The sequence below is a fragment of the Jaculus jaculus genome, chromosome 9 (genome assembly GCF_020740685.1).
Source record: "Jaculus jaculus isolate mJacJac1 chromosome 9, mJacJac1.mat.Y.cur, whole genome shotgun sequence".
Lineage (NCBI taxonomy): Eukaryota > Metazoa > Chordata > Mammalia > Rodentia > Dipodidae > Jaculus > Jaculus jaculus.
The window spans coordinates 104,148,428-104,167,862 of record NC_059110.1 but is presented as its reverse complement, the minus strand read 5'-3'; positions in this window follow the sequence as shown (position 1 = coordinate 104,167,862).

Sequence of the window (19,435 nt, the reverse complement as noted above, 5' to 3'; positions counted from 1 at the left end):
GCCCTGCTTACTGATTGCATATACAATGCAACCATGTGTCTTACGGTCCCCACTGGTCCAGCTAGGAATCATGCCTTGCATGTTTTCACTGTACCCTCTCAAACCATGACCCAAGATAAATCCTTCTTGGAGTTGTTCTTTCTGGTAATTTTATCACAGTAACAAATAAAATTGATGAATATAATCTGAATTTGAAGATTCAAGATAAAAATACAACAATAAAATCATAGGACTTATCATACAGATATACATGGAGATGAGGAAAAATATTTACCTATGATGAATAGAGAGAGCTTCAGAGAGATTGAATCTAAAATCAGGCTGGGGAGATGGCTCAGAAGGTGTCATTGCTGGTTGGTCAAGAATGAAGTTCCGCCGGTGATCCCCAGCATCACTTGCAAAGCTGGGCATTGCCCCACACAGCTTTAACCCCAGCATTGATGGGTATACATAGGAAACTTGCATAGGGCCTCCGATTAGGCAATCTAAGTGAAAAAGGAGGAGCCACATATTCAATGAGAGACTCTCTCTCAGGAAAATAAGATGGAAATGGGATAGAGGATAGCATGTGATGTCCTGCCCTGGCCTTTTCATGGGACACACATGCCTGCACACACATGTGCATATGCTACACACAAACACTAAACACTTAAAATTATCTTCTATATCTATATCTAACATATATAATATATATATATATATATATATATATATATATATATGTATATATGTATATGTATATGTATATGGAGAGAAAAATAAAATAAATAGCAAGTCAAAATTAAGTTTTTCTAAGTCTTTAGGAAAAAATACATTTCCTACATTTAATATTGTTATGGTTTGAGTGTAAAATGTTACACAATAGCTTCATGTGTTTTCAATTAATTTTCCTACTTACTTGGTGGCTGGGGGAACCTTTGGGTGGTAGAGTCTTGTTGGAGGAAGTTTGTCACTGGGGGCAGATGTTCATATTTATCAGTTTAGCTGCTTGTTACTGTTAGTAAGCTTACCCTTTCTACTTCCTCTTTACTGCTGAGGAGATGTGATGCCAAGTTCTAAGCTTCTGCTATAGTTCTCTAACTATGAAGAAAATTTACCTAGAAACTGAAAGCCAAAAATAAGTACTTTCTGTCCATATGCTTCTTGGGGTTGGATATTTTGTCCAAGTGATAAGAATGTAACTGATTCAAGAACAACACAAAGCACAAAGGGGAAGGAGACCAACACAGAGAAAAATCAACTCCTACCAAATCAGAGAGCCAGAGCCTCAGAGGCCCCCAATACCTTAGCACTGAAGCAGAGCAAAAATGAACCCAACATGGCTCAGGGAAGTTTTGTGGAAGAGGGAGCGGAAAGAATGTCAGAGTCACATGTTGGGTCATGATATGCAGAGACATTTATCGTACCAATAACTGTGGGCTAACTCCACAATGCACGACCCATTTACATCAACAAGGAGGGTCCAATGGGAGGGGGTAGATCATAGATGAGCCTAAACAATGGTACCAAACTGCCTGTATTTGCTGAAAAGAAAACTAATAAATTAAATTTAAAAAAATAAAAAAAAGAACAACACAAAGGAGTAAAAAAAAAAAGTTATATTCTTTATGTTTTAGAGAATAATATATTTTGTGCAGGCATTAAAGTGCAGATTTTGGAACTAGCCATTCCTGGCAATACATTGAACTAGTTATCTTTAAACCAAATAAATTGTTAAAGTAATCATTTAATGCATCACTGAAATTATGGGAAAGATCAAAAAAATAAGCAATATACCAATTGATAAATAAGTTTTGAAGCCCAGATTTATTCCACTGCATTTGCCATTCAATGAAGGTCCTAGGTGTGAGAACAAAAGAAAAACACTTTACTCACCACACGGTGAATTAAGATGTCAATATAAAACTTGGAATATTAGAAAATACAATAATTTTACCTTCAGTGAATGAATAAGAATATGAAAAAAAAAAACCATTCTTTGTTTTAAGACTTGACCATTGTGGTCTGACACAAACAATGACAAAAAGTAGAAAAAAAAAATCCATCTGCTCATTTAGTAACTATTCTATCCACATCAAGGTTAGAGACAGAATTCACTAAGGCTAAGTAACTCCTAAAACTAGGAGTTACTAGGCACCTGCTAAAGGTTATTAAAATACCATATGAGGACATAAGGTGGTGCTGAAATATCTTTCACAGAAAATGTTTCATGGGCTTGGTACCTCGTATTTAACATTTACAGAATACTCATAACACAGACCAGTACCTGCTTTACAAACAAGATTCCACAAAATTTTACCTTTATAATGTGCTCAGGAGGTATCTAGGTTTTTAATAGGGATTCTGCCATCATCAAAATATGTCTTTTCATGTCACATCATAATACTGCTGAAATCAGCATGGGCATGGAAGGTCTTATGTAGAAATATCAATGACACATGCATGAACTTGTCATACATTTTATTACATACCCTAGCAGCTAGAACCCAAATGCACTGCATCATCTAACTGCACCAGATGGTCCAGGATATGCTCAGCTCTATACCGAGGACAAACAGAGCATAGAATTATTTTTATATGGCCAGACATTTTAATTTTGGTTGATTCATTATTTTTCATTTCTTAGGTCCTGAAGATCAAACCCAGGGCCTTGTAAGTGTGAGGTAAATGTTACAGCACTAAATCACATAGTATTAAGCAATAAATCATTGGATGTGATATAGTTATTTTTCTTGTGTTGTTTTATCATGTTGTTGCAATTACCTTGCTGTTGCTAGAACACAGCACAGCACTAAAGCAGCTAATTGGAGGAAACTTTTATTTATTGATTTATTTTTATTTTGGCTTAGAGTCTCAAGAGGAAGGTTCATGATGGCAGAGGAAAACACGGCATGAGCAGAAGATGAACATCACCTCCTTGCCAACATGAAGTGGACAGCCAGAGGGTAAGCTGACTATCACTAGCGAACCAGAGGCAGAAAAAACATCAAAATCTGCCCCAAGTGACCCACCTCCTGCAGCAAATCTCTGCCTCCCAAATTATTACCATCTAGGTTTCAAGAATGCAGAACACATGAGTTTATGGGGGTCATTGGACTCAAACCACCACACTTTTTTTTAACCTTGTTTGGTTTGAGAGTCCATCTCACTATATAGTTCAGGGTGACCTCAAATAACTATTTAACTATTTAACCCTAGCTGACCATGCTCTCACAATACCCATGCCTCAGCATCCCAAATACTGGGATTATAGATGTACACTCTCAAACTTTTTTAATCCAGTTTTCCAAGGTAGGGTCTCAGCTCAGGCTGACCTGGAATTCACTCTGTAGTTTCAGGGTGGCCTCGAACTCTCAGCAATCCTTCTACCTCTGCTTCCCGAGTGCTGGGATTAAAGGCGTATGACACCAAGCCTGTCAAATGTTTTTTTTTTTTTAATACTGTTTTTCTTTCATTATTTTTAATTTATTTATTAGGGAGAAATTGAGATAGAGAGAGAGAGAAAGAGAGAGAGAGAATGTACCAGGGAGTCCAGCCACTGCAAATAAACTCCACCACATTCTTGTGCCACCTTGTGCATCTGGCTTACATGGGTTCTAGGGAATCGAACCAAGGTTCTCTGACTTTGAAGGCAAGCTCCTTAACTACTGTGAAATCTCTCCAGACTTCAAATATTGTTCTATAATGTTTATAGGTGCCACACATTTCCCAAAGTGGTTGACAACATAGAATTTGTGAAATATTCACAAATCAAAATTTATTCTTATTATCTGTAAACTGTCTGGTAAATTTCAATTCTGTTTAATTCTTTTTTATCACTTTACTTGTTTTCTTATTTCTATATAACTTCAGATTACAATTGATTTTCACTATATTGATTTTATCAGCTACTTGAAGATTACCACCTGTAGCTAAGAAAAAAAAAATTAGTGCAGTATGTTGGTGACATGTGGAAGATGAGGCACGACTATAGAGTTAAGAGATGGCAGGCGTCAAAATCTTTATTCTCTCTGGGTCAGTGAGGCCAGGCCTTGCTTCTAGGGGAGTGTCATTACTTCTGGAGCACTCCCTGGAAGTTTCAGGACATATGTTGTGTATTAACCAAGATATATAAGTCAACGTCTATATTTTGGCAAAGTTACCAGGTGTTTCATCTACACATGAAGATTTGAGAAGTGGACCATGCACGCTGTGGTAATAAACTAGTATACTAGGAATTGAAATTCCACAAGCACAAGTAAGCTAGTGGGCATAATAACCAGTCAAGGCCTAAGGCTTTGGAGGAGCTGTAGTCTCAAAAGTTGCCAGTTGATTTTTCAAGAGATAATAATAATAAAAAAATCTCAAGAGGGTCTGTTATTGGTCACTGTAGCACATTTTGTGCTTTGAATGATTACAGATTTAATATCATATCTCCTACGATGCACTACTTGTTTTCCCTTCTGCATTACTCAAGTACAGCTCCATTTTCATAAATGGAATGAGATTTTTGTGGGTGGGTTCCTTTCCATGTTTTCCCACTGTTAGAGAAAATCCCCCATTGTATTAAACCTCTGTGTTACTAAATGTTAAATTCACAAATACTAATAAGTCTTTTACAGTGTTTCAGTGTAATACCATATTTGGATTTGGAGATATTTTTTCTCAAATTACACACTTTACTAATTGCTTTCAAAGTACACATAGTGTTCAAAGTGCATATTCAAAGACATCACCATCTGCATAGGGTCAGAGTGAGCAGACATTTCCTGAGTTCAGTATGATCGATTGGTGGTCTGGATGTGACCCTAGGACTGACCACCACCTACAGCACTGGCTCATGGTAGAAACCGGATAGAAAGTTGAGTGAATTGGGAGTCCAGGAGTAGTACTGATCTCCTGAGGGAATATGTCTAAATTTCATCTTTCAAGTTTTCCAAATGTGACGGTATTGTGGTCACTTATCAATCTCAGTTTCAATTATATATTTTCTAAAAGGCAGATTCTACAAGTTAGAAGTATTTTACAGTGTTATTTATATGTAAGTGATATTCCTTGTTCTATCATCAGAATCATCACACCCAAGTTCTTTTTCTTCATGTTTCTTGTGTATTCTCTATATAGTTAGCATGCTCTTTTCTTATAATAAAAGTAACAAACATAGTGCAGATGGTAAAGCAATGTTGGTAAGAGGTCACATGATGTCTCAATATAACCACACAGACAGCCTTCACCACGGATGTTTACTGTTTCATACCATTACTGAGACAACAGAGGTAGAAGAGATTAAATAATCTTTTAACTTTTGAAATACTAACAGTATATGGAATGAGACAGACTTTTCAACAGTCCTGAACTATTTTTTGCTTTATTTATTTATTTATTTTTATTAGTTTTCTATTCTGCAAGTACAGGCAGTTTGGTACCATTATTAGGCTCATCCATGATCTACCCTCTCCCCATTGGCCCCTCCTTGTTGAGGTAATGGGTCATGCATTGTGGAGTTAGCCCACAGTTATTGGTTCGATAAATATCTCTGTATATCTTGACCCAACATGTGGCTCTGACATTCTTTCTGCCCCCTCTTCCACAAAATTTCCCTGAGCCATGTTGGGTTCATTTTTGGTCTGCTTCAGTGATGAGGTGTTGGGGGCCTCTGGGGCTCTGACTCTCTGATTTAGTAGGCATTGATTTCCTTAACTATTTTTAGAAAATTGAAAACAGAAACTTGGAAGCACAAAAAATTATGAACATTACATTCATATATGCTGTGTTGTCTATCTTGTTCTATAAAAACAAACAAAGTGTCATAAGAAAATTCTCATTGTGTTAATATATAATAGCAGATATAATTATGAAAAGATGGAAGTATTTTGTTGGGTGTATGCCTATAACATCCTCACAAAAAATTTTCCATTAAATGTTAGAAAACATTTCTCTACTGCACAAAATATTGAGGCATCCATATAGATGATGATGAAAAATATGTTAAATGTCAATATATTCTTATTTTCAGTAAGTTATCATGAAATTTATATTGAAACCTCTAACATTTATTATTTGCAAATGGTATGTGTGTGTGTGTTTTGTGTGTGTTACTGAAAGAAAGATACATGAAAAAGAAGCAAAAATACTTTAGCTAAATTTAGTGAAAATTGCTTGATTTCAAGCAAAGCAAAAGGAGTTTTGTAGTCTGGTAAGAAATATTTCAAAGTGTGTAATTGTTGTGAGCATTCAATGGAGAAATATCATGATTATCTGTTGCTAGTTACCTGTTTTGTTAAAGTAGGTTGTTATACATAACAGTGTTCATTAATTTTAATTATGTTTTATAATAATCTGAGGCTTAAAGCTTATATCAAAATTATACCCTAGGCCAATTATATAAGAACTTTCAGGAGTGCAACTTAGACATTAATGCATTTTTAGAGTCACTAGGTAATTCCTGCATTGAGATAAATTCGAGATATATTGGCCCAATTACACTCTAGCCATCTTACTACAATGACATGACTGATAGCATTACTTCTAAAAACTTATCAATATCATATGAGTTATTTTCAACTTTCCTTTTATATAATGGAAGCTTTTCTGATAAATGAGGTTATAGAGATCATTTGTGTAGTCAGATGCAGGTAGGCAAAACAATATATTCTTATAATATAAAGCTTAATTAACCAAGTTAAGGACTGTACAATAATAATATTAACGGTGAAGGCACAATTATGCTTTCTGTGTAATTGGTTGCTATTTACCATCACCATGTATGAAGCAGTAACCAAACTGTAAATTCATATCTTACTTAGCACATTAATTCTTTCTTTTTAAATAAAACATTTATTTGTTTGAAAGCCAGAAAGAGAGAGAGAGAGAGAGAGCGCTTGTCAGAGCTTCCTGCCACTGCGTGCCAATTCCAGATACATGAATCACTTGGTACATCTGGCTTTGTCCATGGGTTCTGGGAAAGTAAACCCTGGGGCATCAGGCTTTGCAAGCAAGTGCCTTCTAACCACTTAACAATCTCTCAAGCTGAACCCTTTCTGCTACTCTGTATTTGTCTTTCAAGAAATACATTAATTATTTTACCCAAGATATGAAACTCATTTCTCCCATGCAAGAAAACTGTGACATGCATTAAATGAGCAAACAAGAAAATCAATAGGTAGAAACCATCCATTGGTGATTTCCATAAGCCTGATGACTTTTATGTTCTTTAAGCTCTTGAGATCAATCTGCCTATTTATTGATGTTATTTCAAAGGAATGGGCCCAGGCTAAAAAAGAAATAAAACTGAATTATTTTTAATGAGAAAAAGTTATTTATCTATTCATTCATCCATCCATTAATGCACACACAAAATAAAATCAGAAGCGCTATAAAAGTTGACAAAGATATTTTAGCTACAGTGTGTTTTAAAGATCCTGTAGTTAATTATTTGGGGATTCTTGTAATATTGGTAAATATTTTTTTTTCAAACCAGGCAACTATGCCTTGACAGAAATTCCAGGGCATTCCCAGATGATTTGTGATTACTCATGTTCTAACCTACATTTTTATTAAATCTCTCTCAGTTACTTAATTGATAATCTTCTACTCTAATGACCCTAATGGAAGCCTCCTGGTCTTCACAGATCTTACCCTAGTCTCCCTTCCAAGTTGCTTTACTCTCAGAATTCAGCTCATTTATTTTATGAAGTCAAGCATATGATTTGCAAAATTGACATGTATCTTTTTAATCCATATAGGTTGTATGTATGCACTTTAATATTGTTGTCTTCAACAGCATTGATGGAGATGTATGGATTTGTTTCAATTGTGTGTTTTTTTTTCATTAATTTGATTCAAAGTGGTTGTTTTCTCTTTTATTATGGATAAAATTAGTTTTAATTTGAGTTGCACTGTTGCACAATATTATAAAATGATACCAAGATGCCTAATAATAAAGGATACCTCAGAATTACACAATATCTCTGCTTTAAAATGAGCGTTAGACATATTTAACATATATGTCAATCTATCTGTCTGCTATCACCTGTCTACTTATTATCTATATATCTATCTATCCTATCTATTTATTCTATCTATCACATTTAAGCTGCTGTTCCACACTTCATATTTATCTCAAACTTAGTTAACTGATAATAGCTGAAATTCACAGACATTTGATATGTATCTGGAGCTATCAAGAGCTATAAATGCCATATTTATTTTATAAGAAATCTATATATAGAGTATCATTATCCAACAACATAGGATAAAGAAGATATAAAACAGTGAAGAAATATATCTAGGTTTCTTTCTTTCTTTTTTTGGGGGGGGGTGTGGAGTTTGAGACAGGATCTCACTCTAGCTCAGGCTGACATGGAATTCATTCTGTAGTCTTAGAGTAGCCTCAAACTCATAGAAAGCCTCTGACCTCTGCCTCCCAAATGCTGGAATTTAAGGCATTCACCACCATGCCCAGCTCATATATATAGGTTTTTAAATAATGAGTGAAAGAAAGAAGAGAGATAATAAAAATATAGGGCCAAACTGTCCATTATTTTATTCAAACTAATACTAATTCATGCTAATATACAAAGTATAGCCATTAGCAGATGTGACTAATACTTCTTACTAATTAGGCTACCATTCCTAACCTCTCTGAAGAAAATAAATTAGAATGAATTCTTTGTGTTAAACTTATCCTTAGTCCTATTTTACTTTGATATCTATATATGTATGTGTGTGTGTGTGTGTGTGTGTGTATATATATATATATACAAATTCTATATTAAGTATAAATATATATAATTCATATATCTTTATATTATATATAAATTTTAAAAAATGCTTAAATATTTACTTTATATTCTGTGGAATTTTTATGTGAATAATTTTCTAATAAATCAATAAGAATGGAGTTATACAAGCTAAAAACTAAAGCAATTGAAATGACTAAACTGTGTTTTGAAGAAGGAGTATGTATGGGTAATTTGATGTTTATTAATTATTCATATGTTCAAGTTTAGTTATCCTATGTGGTGTTGAAATACAGGGTAAAATATTCTTTATTCAGAGAGCTATGAAATAATAATTACAAGAAATATACTAGGTTTGGAAAAAATGTTTGAAGCTTATATAAATTGCCTACATTATTTACATTACAAGCTGAACAGAGAGGAAGATTGTTGGTTGATGTAACATGTTTCCAGTTGAAATCTAAGGTTACTTACTTTCTTGGCTTTTGATATCATGTGAATATTAAATTAATGGACGTCAGTGCTTTAGGAGTAATAATGAAAATCTGAGCTCGTTGCAGAGGACTTTGCCTTATATTAAAATATAATTTTGTTCAGAGGACGAGAACTTCATATCCCTGAGATGAAAATCGTTGTTGGCATGTTAAGGCTACAGATGATAAGAAGAGTATAGCACACAACTGAAATGGGTCATCCAGGGACTACATGATAAAGAAGTTAGGCTATTCTTCAAAGTAGGTCAATCAAAGCCTACAAATCAGTACAAAAGAATATAAATCAACAATGTCAATGGTGGGATCACAGGGTTGACACAAACATATGTATTAGCAATTCTGAAAAAGAATCAGATTGATGGAGCTGGAGAGATGGCTTAATGGTTAAGGCATTGAGTCCAAAGGCCAACAATGCAGTTTTGATTTCCTAGTATCCACATAAGCCAGAAAGAGTAGGTACTGTGTGCAAACAGAATTTGTTTGAAGTGACTGGTGACCCTAGCATGCCCATTCTCTCTCTCTCTCTCTCTCTCTTTCTTTCTTTCTTTTACTCTCATACTCTATCAAATAAATAAAAATCTTAAAAAAGAATCAGATTGAGAGTAAATTTCCAATATACTTAAGAAAGGTGACAAGACAATTTTTAAGCTTAATCAATTCTCACATTTAATCAATGTCCCACATTTTAGTATTAATGATCCCCATGTATCTTACATAGTCACATATAAATTGGCTACAATTTTTCTTTTTCATGTTTCATAACTATATATATATATATATATATTCCTTCACTGATGAAAAAAATTCTGTCATTTCCAAAATACATGACCATGGAGGGTTACATTACTGTAAGTGTGGGCAGAAGGCCCAGTAAAGGTAGACTCTTGACTCCAAATAGTTACTACACTTGAGTCCTTTTGAAGTACTTTACTTGAGGCTATTTTTATGCATCAGTAAATGAATTTTAAGAGGAAAAGCTTTGAGAGACCTCAGGCATTCCTCAGAAATAATGGACCTTGGCATATAAGTTACATTATGAATTATCATTCAGCTTGGGAGTATAAATCTTGACTCAGGAATGAAGTCAGTATAATAAAAAAGAAAACAATACCACTAAGAAAAGATAAGAGTCAATAAGACAATGGTACAGTGATTTTAGTTGAAGCACAATCCACCAATATTTCTCTCTCTCTCTCTCTCTCTCTCTATATATATATATATATATATATAGAGAGAGAGAGAGAGAGAGAATATATATATATATATATATATATATATATATATATATATATATATATTCCTTACTGAAGAAAATCTACAGCATACATTCAAACTTGCCAGCCACCTTTATTTATTTCAGCAGAAGAAATGTCCATATATTGACTACCATGCATATATCCCATGGAGAAAACAAAATCATAGTTAAGAGCATGTTACTTCATTTGCCCATGGGTCCCAATATACGAAATCTATGGACTGAGCTTTATTGAGGCCACAAGATCAGGGGGAGTTTTGAAGGAGGAACATTGAGGAGACTCACCATCTTTAAGGCCTAGTATGGGAAATGTTTAAGTCTAGTGAAGAACTATGAGACAAAAGGGTATGAAAATCTGTGATTCACCCTCTGCTGTGTCTGGTATCTGCTAATTTATGAGTTGCATAATGGGTTTCTCAGAATCTTGTCTCCATTTCTGTATTGAAATGATCCATTACACAACACTCATACTTCCCTGTGAGGAACCAATTATTCCTCTGGTGTTTTATACTAATATTTTCCTGAGACAGTTTTATATATGGATATCCAATATTTAAAATATATTTATTTATTTGCAAGTGTGTGTGTGTGTGTGTGTGTGTGTGTGTGTGTGTGTGTGTGTGTAAGCATATCAGGGCCTTTTGTTGCTGTAAACTAATATCTGTTCAGGTTTATATTGGTGGCTAAGGTACTCAACTCAGACTAACAAATTTTGCAAGTACCTTTAATCACTGAGTAATCTCTTAAGTTTGAAAATCCAAAAATTCTTAAAATCAAACTATTATAACTAAATTTATAGAACATTGTCAATGTCATACAACTGAGTTTTGATCTAAGTATGACATGTACTTCAAATGGTTCATGCCATCTATCATCCGGAAATTTCTTCACTATCAAATGTATTTTATTTAAATTATGTTACACTTATGACACCTTTCAACTTGTATTATCATTATCATTTCTGTTGTTTCAATACAAGCTTTCCACATATGCCCATGTTGGAATTGCTTAACTTCTAGGCCATCTCTCCAGCTAGCCATGTCAGAATTTCTTACCCTCTCATGTCCTCTCTTATGACATACCCAAATCTGGTGTCATTCTTCCTGTCTCTTTGTATTCCTAAATCACCTTAGTCAGGCACCTCTTTACAGGAGGCATGTGATCAATATTTTCTCCAAGCAACTAATAGCCAATGCCTGTGATAACTGTATTTCCTCTTGGCTTATATACTTTAGTAGGTGTATTCTAGGTGAAGCTTCAGCAAAACAAATGGTCTGCATCTATACATTGATCTCTGCTGAAGTGGCAGAGAGAACACACTGAGTGTAAGTGTAGAAAGCATTGTTTAAACTCCTCTGAATTGACTCTTCTGTATACTAAATCAACATTTTGTGTGGCTCATTTTATATTTGCTTAAACTAGTATTGAGCAAACTATCAAAAATGATACTATAGTTTGGATAGCTGTTCTTAAAGCACAATCAACCTTATTTATTATTTAAAAGTATAAAAATGTTTTAGGGCTGTACTCTTTTTCCATTCACAATATGGTTTATTACATCTTCCTCCATCATTCACTGCCCTTTGAAATAAATCTTCTTCTCTAGCATTGCAGATCTCCCAGAAATCTTGCCTAGATGAAGTATCAAATGTGTAAGTGTCATATGAAATGTTGAAGTCCTCTGATGGAATCTAAGTCTGGTTTACTATACTCCTAGGGGTAAAACAGAAATAACCACAATAAAACTCTTCTGAGAGAGCTTGTAAAATCCCTTAAAAAGTTTAAAATGTTCTCTATGACAACAGAGGTGATTAATTTATTACATGAGAGAAATAAGAACTTAGCAATTCTGTAATGATAACAATCAATCTCACGCTTAAAAATATTTTGAGTTTTTTTTTCTGAGATTTGGAAATCTCTTAGACTTCTGTTTCACAGGTAAACCTAGGAAAGAATAGCTTTTAGATGAAAATAGGTCAAGGCAACAGAGTCGAATTAATTGCAGCTAAGTCCTCCAAAGAACTTTACTATGAAGCTATAGATAGACTGGTTAAAATAAATTTTACCGATATGCAAGAAGTACTCCATATAAATTAAGCTCTGCCATTAACTCTGTCTAAAAAAATACAATAAGCTTTTCATGCTATTCTTTGGTCTTACTTGATTATGATGAGGTTTGTTTTGCATGTTTGTTTTATAAATAATTTCCATTTAAAACTCTTAATTGATGCTAATAATGTATTGGATTTTCAGGGGATAGGTCTAAATTGCATGACAGAGCCTTTAATATGTCTTAGCAACAAACTTCAGACATTTCATCTTGCTTTCTTTCTTTTTCTCCCTATTTTTTCAAGGTAGAGGCTAACTCTAGCCCAGGCTAACCTGGTACACACTCTGTAGCTCCAGGCTGGACTCATATTCACAGCATGCTCTTCCCTCAACCTTTTGAGTGCTGGGATTAAAAACATGCACCACCCTGCCTGGTCTAGACCATGCATAATCATAACTGCCTGTTATGACAATTGGGATTGCCAAATCTCCTACACATGCTCACTCACCTTTCTTACCCACAGTGTACAGTTGTCAGCTTAAAATGCCTTCTGCTCAGGTTTATATTTCCAGACTGGAACATTATTCACAGCTTCAAGTTAGCATCAGTTAATTCGATGTAATAGAATAAACAAGGAGAAAACAAATCTTAAGTAAAAAGAAGAGCAGAAAAATATGTAATGATACAATAAATAGGAGAAATTGGAGGAGAACATAGAAAACATCAAACATGGTACTGCATAACTGCAAAGTAGAAATATGACCATTAGAGTTCCTTTTGTGAATTGTGTTGCCCAGTGGCTTTGTCACTAATGTCACTTAGTGTATGGGACAGGAATGTCATGATAATTAGAGTATACAATAGAACAAAGAATTTCCCTCACTGTGTTCTTTAATTTTAAATGTCCTTCTAGTAATTCAGAAATATTTATCTAAACTCATAATCTGAAACCATATCTCATTTGATCTTAGCAATATTTCTAAATGGCCTTAGATGTTCTTATGGATGATGAAAATTACCTGTAGCTTACTTAAGGACCCCACATCCAAAAATACTGATCCATCAGGTAAGGCATGTCTTCTGATGGAGGATAGTAATGAATGTGTATGAGACTAGCTCCACAAGAGGCAATTCATATCTGGTCCTGTAAACCCAGTCAATAGCCCATGATGGGAGAGAATATAGCCTCTATGGTAAAACCTACTGTTTAATGGCTAAATGGTTGTGTTGTTAAACTGCATCCTAAATATTTATCTTTATAACAGATCAGTTTTGTTGTCAGCCCCTGTCAGAAAAGTCTTCTCTTTTCTCTTCTCTTCCCACCTCTCCTCCCCTCCCTCCCGTCCCCTCCCTTCCCTCCCCTCCCTTCCCCTCCCCTCTCCTCTCTCTCTCTCTCCCTCCCTCCCTCCCTCCCTCCCTTCCTTCCTTCCTTTTCCCTCTCTCTCTCTCTCTCTCTCTCTCTCTCTCTCTCTCTCTCTTTCTTTTTTGACAGTGGCAGTGGAAGTTGGTAAATATAGAGAATCATAACTGGTCAAGTACTTAGAATAAGTGTCTGATGAATGTTTGGCCCTCCAATTCAAGGGTCAGGGAACATCACTGAAGATGGGTTGCAAAAAAAATGCAACTTGGGGGATGTGCTGGAGTGCTATGATGCTCTGTCCTGTGGACAAGATAAAACCATTACATTCATTAACCTGAGAAAACGATACTGCTAAACAAAAGCAGAACACACTATTCATTTATGAATCGATTTTATTCATCTTAAATATTATGTAAATTATGTCAGATATTGATTACAAACTGAATATTCTTTATGCATAATCATGGAAATGCAAAGCTCCTATGATAAATAAGATCAGATAGAAAACTCTAGACAAAGGCTGGAGAAATGGCTCAGCAGTTAAAGCACTTGCTTGCAAAGACTAATGGGCCAGGTTTGATTCTTTAGTACCCACTTAAAGCAAGATGCACAAAGTAGTGCATACACCTGGAGTTTGTTTGTGGTGGCTACAGTTTCCAGTATGTCCTTTCCCTCTCTATATGTCTCTGTCCTAATAAATAAATAAAATATGTTGTTAAAGAAAATTACAGACAAACAAGAAAATATATAAGTTTATTGGGGCATATTATTTATTAGACACCAGTGCAAATTGTATTAATTAAAAATCTGTTTCACACATGTTTCCTTGCCATAATCCATGCATTTTCAAAGAAGATGACAATTGTTTTTTTGGGGGGAGGGGGTTCAAAAGGCTCATTATACTTATTTATAAAATTAATGTATGGAATAAAGAAAACATATGTTAGTATTATTAATATTTTGCAGCAGTTATGGGATTAATAAGGAATAAAATGTTTCAATTTTTCTTTAAAAATGATAAGAATAAAAATATTTGAAAACATTGCATACAATGAATTTAGAAATTATAAATTGTATAAATGTATATGTGTGTGTGTTCAGTTTTAACTATAATGGACTGAAATATATTGGACTAGTTATGTGATTTAAATGGCCATAAAATTTGGATAATATAATTATAATCACTTGATGGTGATAAGTAAAATAACATCTTAGGCACCAAGATATATCATTTCTTTCTTCAAAAGGTAGTAGTACATCAACAACATTGTGTATAAAAATACCTACCTCAAACCACTTTCAAGATTAATTTGAGTCATAGTTTTCAACATAAAGAATGAAACAAGGAAAGTTCTATAAAAAAAAGTACCTTACTCTTGTAAACTTGAGGTAGGAAGATTGAGAAGTTTAAGCGAGCCTGTACTACATACATACATACATCAGAGAAATGGAAGTTTAAATCATGATGTTACATACACATGTGGTTTGTGTACATGAGTGTTCACACACACAATGTTAAAACTTTAGAATTTTGATCACGCCAGACATTGGTGAGTAGGATCTGGAATTATTGCTGTTGGAAACAAATCTGTAAGACACCCTCACAAAAACAAGTTAATATTTTCTTAATTAGTTAAACACACAGCTACTCTATGGCACAGAAATTTCAGTTTCAGATGTTTACCCAAGAGAAATTCTCACATTACCCACAGAAGAACACACAATCTCCACAACCTCCATCAGGCATTGAGTTTTATCATCCTGTCCAATATAGCCAGCCTCACAATGAACGTGTGTCCATCCACCAGAAAATGCATTCAACAAGTGCAGTATAACCACACAACACTCAGGCAATTTTACCAATGGAATCTCCAATGATTGTGAGGGGAATAAATAAAGTATGGACAGGGAAGATGGCAATTTTCCTTTGGAAAGACTTGGAGAACACAAGATTACCCTCTACTATTACACACAAGAATCCTCATTCCCTTGAGGATTGACAGGAAGGGGCAAAACAGGGCCATCTGTTGGACTGATGGCATGATTTATGCCATAGCAGAGATGGTGGTTACACTAGTGCAGACAGTAACTTCCATGACCCATCAAGTTGTAGGCAACATTTATGCCAGTGAAAATGTGATTCCTCAATGCCTGTCTCATTACTTAACAATGTTTAAAATAGTTTATTTACTTGTCAACTGAAAGAGAGAGCAGACACGGAAAAAGAGAGAAAGAGAGAGAGAAGAAAGAATGGGCATGCTAGAACCTTTAAGCAGCTGCAAAGGCACTCCACATACATGTGTCACTTTGCCCACCTGGCTTTGTGTGGGCACTGGGGAATCAAACCTGGGTTGTTAGGCTCTGAAGACAAGATCTTAACCACTGAGCCATCTCTCCAGCCCCTAATTACTTAACAATTAAAGGATGTAAGTTTGCATTTTTTTAAATTTTATTTATTTATTTGAGAGCGACAGACACAGAGAGAAAGACAGATAGAGGGAGAGAGAGAGAATGGGCGCGCCAGGGCTTCCAGCCTCTGCAAATGAACTCCAGATGCGTGCACCCCGTTGTGCATCTGGCTAACGTGGGACCTGGGGAACCAAGCCTCGAACCGGGGTCCTTAGGCTTCACAGGCAAGCGCTTAACCGCTAAGCCATCTCTCCAGCCCTAAGTTTGCATTTCTATTGTTTGAATTTATATGCCAGATAGATAATATAGAGATAAGCCTTCCCTTTTGGGTTTGTTTGGCTTTTTTTAGAAGTTATACTATTTTTTTTCAATACATTGCTTAAGTCAAATTTGTCTTCTTTTTTCCTTTTTTGTATTTGATAAACTTATTTTTTTGTTTTTAAATGTTGTGATATATGTATACATAATTCCAGATGTGTTCACTTTGCTTACTCAAGGTTTTCCCTTAATTAATGACCAGCCATAGGACACAAAAGGTTCCTTTCTTACCCTTTTCAATACTCATATTTTAGGAAAATACATGGAAATTTTCTGTTGATGATTAACCCTTCCTCACATAATGGCTATAATTAACATAATTTAGATAACTGATCTCATTTCCATCATTTGTAGCATTTCTTTTTGATAGAAAGGTACACAGGTTTGCAATGTGACATATACTTTCCTTGAACATGCTCTGTAATCCAGGGTGGCCTTAACTTTTTATTCAGCCCAAGTTGGCCTTAAGGTCACAGTTACTTGTTTCTACCTGCACCTCATCAGTTCCATCATTGGTAGATGTTCAAAGTCCATTTGGAGTCATCTTTTCTGGTAGTCATTGTGCTTAGAATAAGCCCTAAACTTTGCTCTTTATGGAGCCCAGTTTCTTCTTTGTATTGCCACTACAATACATGCATTTTTTTATCACTTCCTGTTTGGCATGAGCTGAAACCTCAGAAAGATAAAGTAGCTCAATTTTTCAAATAGCATAGCGCTAACACATCTTTACTGATAGCCACAAATGTTTGTTCATTTCTGCCTGTATCTTTTATTCCAGCAAAGCTGAATCACAGGAAATGCCTCCCAGTTGCAGTTTTCTATTGATCCATGACTCTGCCACCCTATCTTTAAAAAAGATACTTTTTATATGAGGACTCTACCTAATCCCTTAGCTTCTTTATATTTTTCATAATCAAATATTCTTTCCTTGGTTTTTCATGCTGAACTTATACATCCACTTTATGAAGTTCAACTTATTTTTCTCCAACACTCTCAAGATTGGCCACCTTCATGCCAATCAGACATTCTTAGTCTTTTCCCTTCCATAGGAATGATAAATACTCTAGACTTTTCTCTTTAATAATAAAAGCTTCCAAGGCCCTGTGTGTTTTAATATATTAGGTCCCTGTTGTGTTCTAATCACTACAATGATGGAGAGTGAACATTTATTAAATTATATTTCCTTAATTTGGTTCTCTTGGAAACAAATTATTTGAAGAACCAAGGAAGCAGAACCTTTTTTTTTTTTCCTTGAGTCTCAGTTTTACTTGAATCAAACCCTGGTCCTTACATTTTACAGCCAAGCTCCTTAACCACTGAGCCATCTCTCCAGCTCAGGATTAAGAATCTTTTTAAACTTATTTATGCACCACTTTATGCATCTGGTTTTATTAAGTTTTTTTTTTTTTCCTTTAAGGGCAACAGACAGAGAGAGAAAGAGGGAGGGAGAGAGAGAGAGATTGAGAGAATGGGTGTGCCAGGGCCTCCAGCCACTGCAACTGAAATCCAGATGTCCAGATGCATGCACCCCCCTTATGCATCTGGCTTTTGTGGGTCCTGGGGAACTGAACCTCTAACTGGGGTCCTTAGGCATCATAGGCAAACCCTTAACTGCTAAGCCATCTCTCCAGCCTTTTTTGTTTTTTTTTTTAAGGTAGGGACTCACTTTAGCTCAGGGTGATCTGGAATTCACTATGCAGTCTCAGGGTGGCCTCAAACTCATGGTGATCCTCCTACCTCTGCCTCCCAAATTCTGGGATTAAAGGCGTGTGCCACCATGCCTGGCAAGGATTAAGAGATTTTTTTTTTAACATGCTTTTATTTTAAGTTCATTTTCTAGCCAACTCATTCAGCATATATAAATTTGTGTATTATTTTATGCTTCCATAATACAATTTAAAATGCCAAAGCTATTATGATGCATAATTTTGATTGCAAACTTGTTTAGCTCTAGAATCACTCAAGACACCAATCAATGGGCATGATTGCAAGGAATTATATAATTAAAGTCAGCAGCACCATTCTAAGGACTGGAGTCAAGGACTGACTAAAAAGAAGAAAGCAGGCTGCCCACAAGCTCCCTGAACTGACCATGGAGCAGTGAGACCAGTCGCCTCCTGCTCCTCACTCCACACCTTTCTGCTATGGTGGCCTGTGTTCTAGAACTGTAATCAAAAATGACTCTCCTTATCACACATTTGGTCACAACAGTGAGAGAAATCAAAACAAACAAACAAAAAAAAACAAAAAAAACGAGTAATACAGTTAGCAATAATCTTTTAATATTCCACTGCATTGCATTTGTGCATGCACTTCCAAATGTGACATAATTCTACCTATTCACGTGTTCAGGATGTGGAGCAGTTCAAAGGTTGGAAGAAGAAGGACAGAAATCCTATTTCTCTGTGGTTTAGACGTTAAATTCCAGGTAAAGGTAGGTGTGGTGGTTTAATTTAGGTGTCCCCCATAAACTTATGTATTCTGAATGCCAGGTACCCAACTGATGGAGATTTGGGAATTAATGCCTGCTGGAGGCAGTGTATTGTTGAGAGCAGACTTATGGGTCTTATAGCCAATTTCCCCATGCCAGTGTTTGGCACACTCTCCTGTTCCTGTTGTCCACCTTATGTTGGCCAGGGGGTGATGTCCACCCTCTGCTCATGCCATCATTTTCCTTACCAACATGGACCTTCCCCCTAGAGCTTGTAAGCCAAAATAAACCTTTTTTTTTTTTTTTCACAAGCTGCTCCAATGTGAGTAAGCTGCTGCAATGTGAACCTGACTACAACAGTAGGTTTCAGACCTCACTGAGCTTCCTCCATTGACTAG